The sequence below is a fragment of the Odocoileus virginianus genome, chromosome 3 (assembly GCF_023699985.2).
Source record: "Odocoileus virginianus isolate 20LAN1187 ecotype Illinois chromosome 3, Ovbor_1.2, whole genome shotgun sequence".
NCBI classification, from domain to species: domain Eukaryota; kingdom Metazoa; phylum Chordata; class Mammalia; order Artiodactyla; family Cervidae; genus Odocoileus; species Odocoileus virginianus.
The window spans coordinates 2,787,853-2,800,852 of record NC_069676.1 but is presented as its reverse complement, the minus strand read 5'-3'; the positions used below and the strand labels follow the sequence as shown (position 1 = coordinate 2,800,852).

Here is a 13,000-nt window from a genome sequence, read left to right as displayed (position 1 = left end):
GGGGGATTGGGTAGGGAAAGAAACTTTAAAAGATCAGCACACTGCTAGCCCACAGAATGTAGAGAGCTCTCACAGGCAGAGGGGTGACCAGTGTGCCTCAACCCCAAAGAAGCGAAGTTCCAAAATAATATAAAATCTAAAAAGTTTTGTACATAAGATTTTCAAGATTTCTCCAGCACTGATACAAAGCACAATGAGATGGCACTTTTAGAGACAGCAGCTTCAGACTCAGAAAAGGGTGATGAGATGAATTTCATATGGCTTAATCAGTGGCAAAACATAACTTTCTTTCCTTTCAAGGAGGCAGGAGAGCAATTAAGTGGTCATTTCAACATAAAGGGCACATGATCCATTCTGTGAGCAGTTGGGAACAGGGTAGAGCTGGGACAAGGATTTGGTCTCAGAGGTTTCACCATCTTAATTGTTTGGTCACTTCTGATGAAAAAAAAAAAAAAAAAAGTTGTCCAAAGATACCGTAAAGCTGAAAACCTGAACAGCACTTTTTTTTTTTTTGGCTAACTCCTCCTGGAATCATCTTTCTGGTTTGGCAGGTACTTTTTACAGAGCAACGAGGTTTCCCCAAATGGAACCTTTCTCTGGGCTGCTAGGCTCTCAGTAAGGCAGGCCCAAACCTTTTCCCTTTCTCTCTGGAGAAGGCAATATGCATTAAGCTGAAATGTTACCTTCCAAAAGTGAGAAAGGGATTAGACTGCTGCTTCAGAACTACGGAATTATCTGGAATGTTTTTTACAAATGGTTGTTACATCAACAGCAAAAAAGGTAATTACAAAATGTGTACATCACAACATGCTTTTAAAGACACTTTGCATTGTGCTCACATTCCCTTAAACGTTGTTCCCAAAGGTGCTCAGCCTCTAGCCCAACTGGAATCTCTGGGGAGAGGCAGAGACAGTTTGGCGAAAAGGACACAGGAGTAAGGGGATGGGAGAGGTGGCGAAAGGAGAAAGCAGCCTTCCAGTTAAAGATCAGCCCTCAGTTTAAAGGTCAGCTTCGGGCAGGCTGGCCTCAGCGGAGTCGGGGTGGGAGGGAGAAGCAGCGGCAGGGCGGGACTGGGGTGTTCTACATCTCATTCAGGTCAAGCAGAGTCTGGTCCAGCATCCTTTGTGTACAGAGGTGCTCCTCTTTGGTGCATTTCAGTTTGGCTTCCAAATCATCAGTTGTCTTTTCCAGGTTGGCTACCGATCTCTCAGCAACCTCAGCACGTGTCTCTGCCTCCTTGAGTTTATTGGTAAGAATCTTTATCTCTTCCTCATATGTGTCTTCTTTTTGAGGGTACTTTTCTGCAGCAGCACTCAGACACTTCAGGTTCTGGTCCTTCAGTCTGATTTGCTCATCCATCTCTCGGCAACGGGACTCTGCCAGCTCGGCCCGCTCCTCTGTGCGTTCCAAGTCTCCCTCAATAATCACCAACTTACGAGCCACCTCTTCATACTTCTGTCTGCCTCTTCTGCAATGCGCTTAGCTTCTTTGAGTTGGATTTCCTGGAGTTCCATTTTTTCTTCATCTTTTAAGGCTCGGTTTTCAATAACCTTCATACCTCTCTCGCTCTCATCAGCAGCTTTCTCAGCTTCCTCCAGCCTTTGCAGGGCAGTGGCCAGGCGCTCTTGAGCTCGGTCCAGCTCCTCTTCAACCAGCTGGAACCTACGGTTCAAGGAGGCCACCTCAGCCTCAGCCTGTTCTCGGGCCCGCCTTTCCCCCTCCACTTCCCGCTGGAGGCGCTCGGCCCTCTCCTCTGCATCATCGGCCTGCTGCTGCAGAACCTGGATCTTGCGCTTCACCGCCTCGACGGTGGTGATCCCAGCCACGGTCCCCATCCAGCTGCTGCTTGCCTTCGGGGTCCTGCCTCCTCCGCTCGGAGTTGCAGCCGCTTCTCACCCCTGCTTCCGCCTGCTCCGCCCTGAAATACCGGAACTCTACACTTAGGTTTTTATAATAATTTTGAGCTAATGTTTGTGTGCCAGCACCACACTGTCTTTGTATAATTTTGTAGTTTTAAAATCAAATCAAGAAGTATGAGTCCTCCAATCTTGGGTTTTTGAAAAAATTATTTTTTCAGTTCTGAATCCTTCAATTTTTGTATAGACTTTAGGATCTGCATCTTGAATTATGAAAAAACAAGCAGCTAGAATTTTGATAGAAATATTATTGATTCTATAGATCAATATGGAGACTATTGCCATCTTAACAGTATTGAGTCTTCTGATCAATGAACATTGGATGTTTTTATATTAACATTTATTTAGAAATTCTTTAAACTCTTTCTGGAAGGCTTTATGGTTTTCAGTGTACAAAGCTTCCACTTCTATTTAAGTGTTTTATTCTTTTGATGCTACTGTAAATGGAATCATTTTATTAATTTTCCTTCAGTTGTTCAGTACTTCATATTTTCCAGTCTGGATACCTTTTGTTTCTTTTCTTGCCTAATTTCCTTGGCTGGAGCATCCAGCAAAATGATGAATCGAAGTGACAGTACTGACAATCCTACGTGCAGGGCAGCAAAGAGACACAGATATAGAGAACAGACTTTTGGACTCAGTGGGAGAAGGCAAGGGTGGAAGTTGAGAGAGTAGCATTGAAATGTGTACATTACCATGTGTAAGATGTGTGACCAATGCAAGTTCGATGCATGGAGCAGGTCACCCACAGCTGGTGCTCTGGAACAACCGAGATGGATGCAGGAGGGAGGGAGATGGGAGGGGGTTCAGGATGGTGGGGACACATGTATACCTGTGGCCGATTCATGTCTGATGATGGCAAAAACCATCACAATACTGTAAAGTAATTATCCTCCAATTAAAATAAATTAATTGAAAAAAAATAAAGAAGTGGTGAGAGCAGACAGCTTTGTCTTGCTCCTCATCTTATGGAGAAAGCACCCAGTAAGTCATTCACCATTAAGTAGGATGTTCACTGTGGGGGTTTTGCACACAGTCTTGATCACATTGAGGAAATCTTTTGCATTCTAGTAGGCTTCTATAGGTCAGGAAGCAACAGTTAGAACTGGACATGAAACAACAGACTGGTTCCAAATGGGAAAAGGAGTACATTAAGGTTGTATATTGTCACCCTGCTTATTTAGCTTATATGCAGAGTACATCATGAGAAACGCTGGGCTGGAAGAAGCACAAGCTGGAATCAAAATTGCCAGGCGAAATATCAGTAACCTCAGATATGCAGATGACACCACCCTTATGGCAGAGAGTGAAGAGGAACTAAAAAGCCTCTTGATGAAAATTAAAGAGGAGAGTGAAAAAGTTGGCTTAAAGCTCAACATTCAGAGAACTAAGATCATGGCATCTGGTCCCATCACTTCATGGCAAATAGATGGGGAGACAGTGGAAACAGTGTCAGACTTTATTTTGGGGGGCTCCAAAATGACTGAAGATGGTGATTGCAGCCATGAAATTAAAAGATGCTTACTCCTTGGAAGGAAAGTTATGACCAACCCAGATAGCATATTAAAAAGCAGAGACAGTACTTTGCCAACAAAGGTCCATCTGGTCAAGGCTATGGTTTTTCCAGTGGTCATGTATGGATGTGAGAGTTGGACTGTGAGGAAAGCTGAGTGCCGAAAAATAGACGCCTTTGAACTGTGGTGTTGGAGAAGACTCTTGAGAGTCCCTCGGACTGCAAGGAGATCCAACCAGTTCATCCTAAGGGAGATCAGTCCTGGGTGTTCATTGGAAGGACTGATGCTGAAGCTGAAATTCCAGTACTTGGCCACCTCATGAGAAGAGCTGACTCATTGGAAAAGACTGTGGTGCTGGGAGGGATTGGGGGCAGGAGGAGAAGTGGATGACAGAGGATGAGATGGCTGGATGGCATCACCGATTCGATGGGCATGAGTTTGAGTAAATTCCGGGAGTTGGTGATGGACAGGGAGGCCTGGCATGCTGCAATTCATGGGGTTGCAAAGAGTCGGACACGACTGAGCTACTGAACTGAACTGAACTGAGGCTTCTATAGGAAGTCTTCTATATTCTGCTAGTTTATTGAATATTTTATGAAAAGGTATTGATTTTTTAAAATGGTTTTCTGTATTTATTGAGATTATAAAGTAGACTTTGTTCTTAATCTATTAATATGTTTTATAAAATTAATTGATTTTGGAGTACTAATTTGACCTTGCATTTCTGGCATAAATCCCACTTGGTCATGGAGTATACCTGTTTTCCTTTGTTGCTAGATTCAGTTCGATAGTATTTTACTGAGAATGTGTATAAATATATATATAGATAGCTACATAGTGGCATGGGGATCTTAGTTCCCCAAGCAGGGGTTGAACCCATGCCCCCTGCATTGGAAGCACAGAGTCTTAACCACTGGACCACCAGGGAAGTCCGTTTACTGAGAATTTTTATGTATATATTTTATGAGACAATAATCTGTAGTTTTCTTGTGATGATATTTTCTGTCTTTGGTATCGGGGAAATACCTCAAAGAATGAATTGAGAAGTATCCCCTCCTCTTCTATTTCTGGAATAATTTGTGAATAATACTAATTCTTCTTTAAATTTCTGGTGGAATTTACCATTGAAGTCACCTGTGTTGTGCCAAGTCACCTCAGTAGCGTCTGATTCTTTGGAACCCCGTGGACTGTATCTCCCAGGCTCCTCTGTCCATGGGGTTCTCCAGGCAAGAATCCTGGAGTGGGTTGCCATGCCTTCCTCCAGGGGATCTTCCTGACCCAGGGATTAAGCCTGTATCTCTTGTCTCCTGCATTGGCAGGCAGGTTCTTTACCACTAGTGCCACCTGCGAAGTCAACTAGTCCTAGGCTTTTCTTTGTGGAAAGTCTTAAAAATCACTACTCCAATCTTTAGTAATAGATCTAATCAGACATTCTCTTTCTCCTTGAGTCTGGGTTCTCTGTGCCTTTCTCAGAGCCTGTCCATTTCACTTATATTATCTCATTTGCTGAAATGCCATTGTTCATAGTATTCCCTCATAAACCCTTTTTTTTTTTTTTTGGTAAATCATTCCAGATTCTTTTTTTTTTTCCACTGTCAGTCTAGTTAAAGATTTGTCAATTTTGTTGGTATTTTCTTTTTTTTTTTTAATTTTTATTAGTTGGAGGCTAATTACTTTACATCATTACAGTAGTTTTTGTTATACATTGAAATGAACCAGCCATGGATCCACATGCATTCCCCATCCCAGTCCCCCCTCCCACCTCCCTCTCCACCCGATCCCTCTGGGTCTTCCCAGTGCACCAGGCCCGAGCACTTGTCTCATGCACCCAACCTGGGCAGGTTATCTGTTTCACCCTAGATAATATACATGTTTCAGTGCTGTTCTTTTGAAACATCCCACCCTCACCTTCTCCCAGAGTCCACAAGTCTGTTTTATACATCTGAGTCTCTTTTTCTGTTTTGCATATAGGGTTATCGTTATCATCTTTCTAAAGTCCATATATATGTGTTAGTATACTGTAATGGTCTTTATCTTTCTGGCTTACTTCGCTCTGTATAATGGGCTCCAGTTTCATCCATCTCATTAGAACTGATTCAAATGAGAAGAACTAACTTTTGGTTATTTTCTCTATTTTGTATTCTATTCTTTTATTTTACTGATTCACTGTAATCTTTATCAACTCCTTCCTTTTGTTTATTTTGAGTTTATTTATTTTCTTTCCTATTGTTAAAGGTCATTGTTGATTTGAGAATTTTCTATTTCTTCATGTAGGTATTTGAAGTTATAAAGTTACTTTTAATACTTGCTTTAACATATCATGTTTTGATGTGTTATGATGTTTTATGATGTTTTCATTTATCTCAAAGTATTTTCTAATTTACCTTGTCATATTTTCTTTGACCCACTAGTTACTTGCTTTCCATATATTTATAACTTCACCCATTTGTTATTTACTTCTTATATATTTGTAAATTTCTGAGATTTTATTCTATTATTCATTTCAGATTTAATTCCATTTTGGCTAAAGGGTATCATTGATATGATTTCAGTTCTTTAAATTTATTGAGGTTATTTTTTGACATCATATGTGGTCTATTCTAGAGAACATCCCATGTGTTATAGAGAAAAATGTGTATTCTGCTGTTGTTGGACAGAGCATTCCATAGACCTGAGGTCTAGTTGGTTTATGGTATTGTGCCAGTCTTGTTTGTTATTGTTTATCTTCAACTATATCTATTACTGAAATGGATTATTAAAGTACTCTTCTTGCCATTGTTATTGTCTATTTCTCCTCTTCAATTCTGTCAATTCTTGCTGCATGAATCTTGGACTATGTTTTCGATGGATATATGTTCATAATGAATTGCCTCTTATAATTTTTGAATGTCCTTCTTTATCTCTAGTAATATTTTAACATGCATTTTGTCTGGTATTGGTATAGCTACTCCAGTTATTCTGTGGTTTTCTTGGTGTATGTTTTTCTACATCCTTTTACTGTTTGTATCTTTTAATTTAAAGGGTGTCACTTGGGGACAGTAAGTAGTAGGATCTTTGTTTTGTTTTATCTAGTCTGATAATGCCTGTGTTTTAATTATGTTTTAACCATTCATAATCTTTCTGTTATGATACTGCAAAAATTACTGTGACACAGAGACATAAAATGAGCAAATGCTGTTGGAAAAATGGTACTAATAAGACTTTCTTGGCACTGGATTGCCACAAACCTTCTATTTGTTTAAAAAAAAGAAAAGAAAAAGAAAAATCTGCAAAACATAATAAAGTGAGGCACAGTAAAATGAGATATGCCTGTATAAATCTTATCAAAGTGGACTCCAGATTTATATTAACTTAAATCAGGAATATATAGAAACTTTACTCCTTTATAGTTCTCTTTTCTCCCCCCTTTTGTTGTATTATTACTGTGCATATTGCATGTGTCCTAAGTTGCTTCAGTTGTGTCTGACTCTTTGCGACCCTATGGACTGTGACCCACCAGATTCCTCTGTCCGTGGGATTCTCCAGGCAAGATTACTGAAGTGGCTTGCTCTGCGCTCCTTAAGAGGATCTTCCAGACCCAGGGATTAAACTTGAGGCTCTTACGTCTCCTGCATTGTCATTGGCAGGCGGATTCTTTACCACCAGTGCCAGTTAGGAAGCCTGCATGTGTGTGTGTGTGTGTGTTACAAACCCAATAACACATTGCCATAATTATTAATTTACATAATTGATGTCCTTTAAAGAATCTTAGGGAAGAAAGAAGAGCAAGCATATAGTTATTGTTCAGTCAGTTCAGTTCAGTCACTCAGTTGTGTCCAACTTTTCGTGACCCTGAGGACTGCAGCATGCCAGGCTTCCCTGTCCATCACCAACTCCCAGAGCTTAGTCAAATTCACGTCCATTGCATCAGTGATGCCATCCAACCATCTCTTCCTCTGTTGTCCCCTTCTCCTCCCACTATCAATCTTTCCCAGGATCAGGATCCTTTTCAGTGAGTCAGTTCTTTTCATCAGGTGGCCAAAGTATCGGAGTTTCAGCTTCAGCATCAGTCCTTCCAATGGATATTCAGGACTGATTTCTTTAGGATTGACTAGTTGGATCTCCTTGCAGTCCAAGGGACTCTCAACAGTCTTCTCCAACACCACAGTTCAAAAGCATCACTTCTGCATCCAGCTTTCTTTAGAGTCCAACTCTTACATCCATGGGAGAAGGCAATGGCAACCCACTCTACTACTCTTGCCTGGAAAATCCCATGGACAGAGGAGCCTGGTAGGCTGCAGTCTATGGGGTCTCGAAGAGTCGGACATGACTGAGCAACTTCACTTTCACTTTTCACTTTCCTGCATTGGAGAAGGAAATGGCAACCCACTACAGTGTTCTTGCCTGGAGAATCCCAGGGATGCAGAAGCCTGTTGGGCTGCCATCTATGGGTTTGCATGGAGTCGGACACGACTGAAGCGACACAGCAGCAGCAGCAGCTCACATCCATACATGACTACTGGAAAAACCATATCTTTGATTAGATGGACCTTTGTTGTCAAAGTAATCACTCTGCTTTGTAATATGTTGTCTAGGTTGGTCGTAGATTTTCCTCCAAGGAGCAAGTGTCTTTTAATTTCATGGCTGAAATCACCATTTGCAGTGATTTTGGAGCCCCCCCAAATACAGCCTGTCACTGTTCCCCCATCTATTTGCCATGAAGTGATGAGACCAGATGCCATGATCTTAGTTTTCTGAATGTTGAGTTTTAAGCCAACTTTTTCAGTCTCCTCTTTGACTTTTATCAAGAGGCTCTTTAGTTCTTTGCTTTCTGCCATAAGGGTGATGTCATCTGTTTATCTGAGGTTATTGATATTTCACTCAGCAACTTGATTCCAGCTTGAGCTTCATCCAGACCAGCATTTCACATAATGTACTCTGCGTATAAGTTAAATAAGCAGGGTGACAATATACAGCCTTGAAGTTTTCCTTTCCCGATTTGGAACTGGTCTGTTGCTCCATGTTCTGCATACAGATTTCTCAGGAGGCAGGTCATGTGGTCTGCTTTCCCATCTCTTGAAGAATTTCCCACAGTTTATTGTGATCCACACAGTCAAAGGCTTTGGCATAGTCAATAAAGCAGAAATAGATGTTTTATCTGGAACTCTCTTGCTTTTTTGATGATCCAGCGAATGTTGGCAATTTGATCTCTGTTCCTCTGCCTTTTCTAAAACCAGCTTGAACATCTGGAAGTTCACGGTTCATGTACTGTTGAAGCCTGGCTTGGAGAATTTTGAGTATTACTTGCTAGCGTGTGAGATGAGTGCAATTGTGCAGTAGTTTTAGCATTCCTTGCCATTGCCTTTCTTTGGGACTGGAATAAAAACTGACCATTTCCTGTCCTGTGGCCACTGCTGACTTTTCCAAATTTTCAGGCATTTGAGTGCAGCACTTTCATAGCACCATCTCTTAGGATTTGAAATAGCTCAACTGAAATTCCATCACCACCACTAGCTTTCTTCGAAGTGATGCTTCCTAAGGCCCACTTGACTTCACATTCCAGGATGTCTGGCTCTAGGTGAGTTATCATACCATCGTGATTATCTGGGTCATGAAGATCTTTTTTGTATAGCTTTCTGTGTATTCTTGCCAGCTCTTCCTAATATCTTTTGCTTCTGTTAGGTCCATACCATTTCTGTCCTTTATTGTGCTCATCTTTGCATGAAATGTTCCCTTGGTATCTCTAGTTTTCTTGAAGTGATCTCTAGCCTTTCTCATTCTATTATTTTCCTCTATTTCTTTGCACTGATCACTAAGGAAGGCTTTCTTATCTCTCCTTGCTGTTCTTTGGAACTCTGCATTCAAATGGGTGTATCTTTCATTTTCTCCTTTTTCTTTAGTTTCTCCTCTTTTCTCAGCTATTTGTAAGGCCTCGTCAGACATCATTTTGCCTTTTTGTATTTTTTTTCTTGAGATTGTCTTGATCACTGCCTCCTATACAATGTCATGAGCCTCCATCTATAGTTCTTCAGGTACTTTGTCAATCAGATCTAATCCCTTGAATCTATTTGTCACTTCCACTGTATAATCGTTGCTGCTACTGCTAAGTCACTTTAGTCGTGTCTGACTCTGTGTGACCCCATAGATGGCAGCCTACCAGGCTCCCCTGTCCCTGGGACTCTCCAGGCAAGAAAGGAGTGGGTTGCCATTTCCTTCTCCAATGCATGAAAGTGAAAAGTGAAAGTGAAGTCGCTCAATCATGTCCGACTCTTCATGACCCCATGGACTGCAGTCCCCCAGGCTCCTCCGTCCATGGGATTTTCCAGGCAAGAGTACTGGAGTGGTTAGGGATTTGATTTAGGTCATATCTGAATGGTCTAGTGGTTTTCCCTGCTTCCTTCAGTTTAAGTCTGAATTTGGCAATAAGGGGTTCATGATCTGAGCCACAGTCAGCTCCTGGTCTTGTTTTTGCTGATTGTATGAACCAGTGAAATTGCTCAGGCGTGTCCGACTCTTTGTGATCCCATAGACTGTAGCCTACCAGGCTCCTCCACCCATGGAATTTTCCAGGCAAGAGTACTGGAGTGGGTTGCATTTCCTACTCAAGGGGATCTTCCCAATCCGGGGATCAAACCCAGGTCTCCTGAATTGCAGGCAGACGCTTTACTGTCTGAGCTACCAGGGAAGCCCTGGTATAGAGCTGATTGTATATTGCTGATTATATAGAGCTTCTCTATCTTTGGCTGCAAAGAATATAATCAGTCTGATTTCGGTATTGACCATCTGTTGATGTCCATGTGTAGAGTCTTCTCCTGTGTTGTTGGAATAGGGTGTTTGCTATGATCAGCACATTTTCTTGGCAAAACTCTGTTAGCCTTTGACCTGCTTTGTTTTGTACCCCAAGGCCAAATTTCTGTTTGGAATAAATTCCCTGTTACTTCAGATATCTCTCGACTTCCTTCTTTTGCATTCCAGTCCCATATAATGAAGGGAACATCTTTTTGGGGTGTTAGTTCTAGAAGGTCTTGTAGGTCTTCATAGAACCATTCAACATCAGCTTCTTCAGCATTCTTGGTTGGAGCATAGACTTGGATTACTGTGATACTGAATGATTTGTCTTGGAAACAAAGAGATTATTCTGTCATTTTTGAGATTGTATCCAATTACTGCATTTTGGTCTCTTTTGTAGACTATGATTTCTACTCCATTTCTTGTAAGGGATTCTTGCCCACAGTAATAGATATAATGGTCATCTGAGTTAAATTCACCCATTCCAGTCCATTTTAGTTCACTGATTCCTAAAATGTCGACGTTCACTCTTGCCATCTCCTGTTTGACCACTCCAATTTGCCTTGATTCATGGACCTAACATTCCACGTTCCTATGCAATACTGCTCTTTACAGCATCAGACTTTACTTTCATCACCCGTCACATCCACAACTGGGTGTTGTTTTTGCTTTGGCTCCGTCTCTTCAATCTTTCTGGAGTTATTTATCCACTGATCTCTAGTAGCATATTGGGCACCTACCGACCTGGGGAGTTCATCTTTCAGTGTCACCCTTTTGCCTTTACCTACTGTTCGTGGGGTTCTCAAGGCAAGATTATTGAAGTGTTTTGCCGTTATCTTCTCCAGTGGACCACGTTGTGTGGGAACTCTCCACCATGACCTATCCATCTTGGGTGGCCCTACATGGCATGGCTCATAGTTTCATTGAGTTAGACAAGACTGTGGTCCATATGATCACATTGATTAGTTTTCTGTGATTGTGGTTTTTATTCTATCGCCTGGTATTTTATCTGGTATTCTATCTTAAGGATAAGAGGCTTATGGAAGCTTCCTGATGGGAGAGACTGACTGAGGGGAAACTGTGTCTTGTTCTGATGGGCGGGGCCATGTTCAGTAAATCTTTAATCCAATTTTCTGTTGATGAGCTGGGCTGTGTTCCTTCCCTGTTGCTTGACCTGAGGCCAAACTATGGTGGAGGTCATGAAGATAATGGATACCTCCTTCAAAAGATCCCACTGCTGCACTCAATGCCCCCGACTTGGAGCGGGTCACCGCTGACCCGTGCCTCCGCCAGAGACTCCTGGACACCCATGGGTATGTCTGGGTCAGTCTCTTGGGGGTCATTGCTCCTTTCTCCTGGATCCTAGTGCACACAAGCTTTTGTTTGTGCTCTCCAAGAGTCTGTTTCCTCAGTCCTGATTATGTTCTGGCGTTTCTGTGGTGGGGTTAATGGCAACCTCCTCCAAGAGGGCTTATGCCATACCCAGGTCTGCTGCACCCAGAGCCCCTGCCCCCGCAGCTTAACTTCCTCATTTACCATCTCTAAGTTCATCTCTTCCTATGAATTCGTGTTCCCATATAGTGTTATTTACTTACCCACCCACCACGTTTATGCTATTATTATCAAAGGTATTATGTTTCTATGTTAATAACCCCAAAATAAAATTAGCATTATACATCATACATACATACATATAGCTTCATGAAATTGCTTTTAAAGTAAGTTAAAGGGAGAAAAGGGAGTGTGCATTGTAGTGCATTGTAGTGTCTTTTGTAACTGCCTTTTGTAACTACCTTTGCCAGAGCTCTTCATTTCTTCATGTGGATTCAGATTGTCATCTGTGGTCATTTACTTTTCGTCCAAGGAATTTCTTTAAGAAATCTTGTGAAGCAGATCTGCAAGCAGCAAATTCTCTTATCTGGGATTTTTCTATTTTTTTAATGCTTTCATTTTTTAAAGATAATTTTACTGAGTATAAGATTCTTGGTTGATGGCTTTTTTTTTTCTTTCTTTCAGCCTTCTGAATATGTTTTCCACTGCCCTCTGGTTACCATTGTTTTTGATGAGAAGTTAACTTAATATTTTGGGGCTCCCTTTTGAGGATTCATTTTTCTTTTTTCTGGGTTCAAAGTTTTTCTTTTTGTCTTTCAACATTTCTTCGATATGATGTGTCTGGGTGTGACTCTCTTTGTATTTACTCTACTTGAAGCTCTTGAGCTTTTTGAATGTTGTGTTAGCTTCCTAGTACTGTTATAACAAATTACCACAGATTTAGGGCTTAAATCTACATAAATTTATTCTCTTATTGTTCTGGAAGTCATAAGTCTGAAATGAGTCTTGGGGACTAAACTCAAGACACTATTAAGGCTAGTTCCTTCTAGAGGTTCCTGGGAAGAACCTATTCCCTATCTCCTCTAATATCTAGAGACTGCTGATATTCCCTGATTTATGGCCACATTAATCCAATCTCTTGTTACTGTCATATCTCCTACTCTGGCCTTCCTGCCTCCCCCTAATAAAAATCCTTGTGATTACATTGGGCCCACCCAAATAATCCAGTATAAATCTCCCTTTCTCAAGATCCTTAACTTTTCTGCAAAATTTCTTTTGCCATACAAGGTAATGTTCTCTGAAAATTAGGGTGCAGATGCATTTGGGGAGGCCAATCTTCAGCTTACAACAGATGTGTTAGGTACTATTGTTCACCTAATGTGGAATGTGTTCAACAATGATTTCATCTAACATTTGTTCTGTTCCTTTCTCCTTACCTTCTGGTATTCCTGTTATGCGTATGTTGGTGCC

General features: G+C 41.3%; 1 pseudogene; it reads right to left on the bottom strand.

Moving 5' to 3' along the window:
* Positions 1–792: 792 nt before the first annotated feature.
* LOC110146017 (tropomyosin alpha-3 chain pseudogene) lies at positions 793–1,835 on the bottom strand (annotated as a pseudogene).
* Between the last annotated feature and the right edge of the window lie 11,165 nt (positions 1,836–13,000).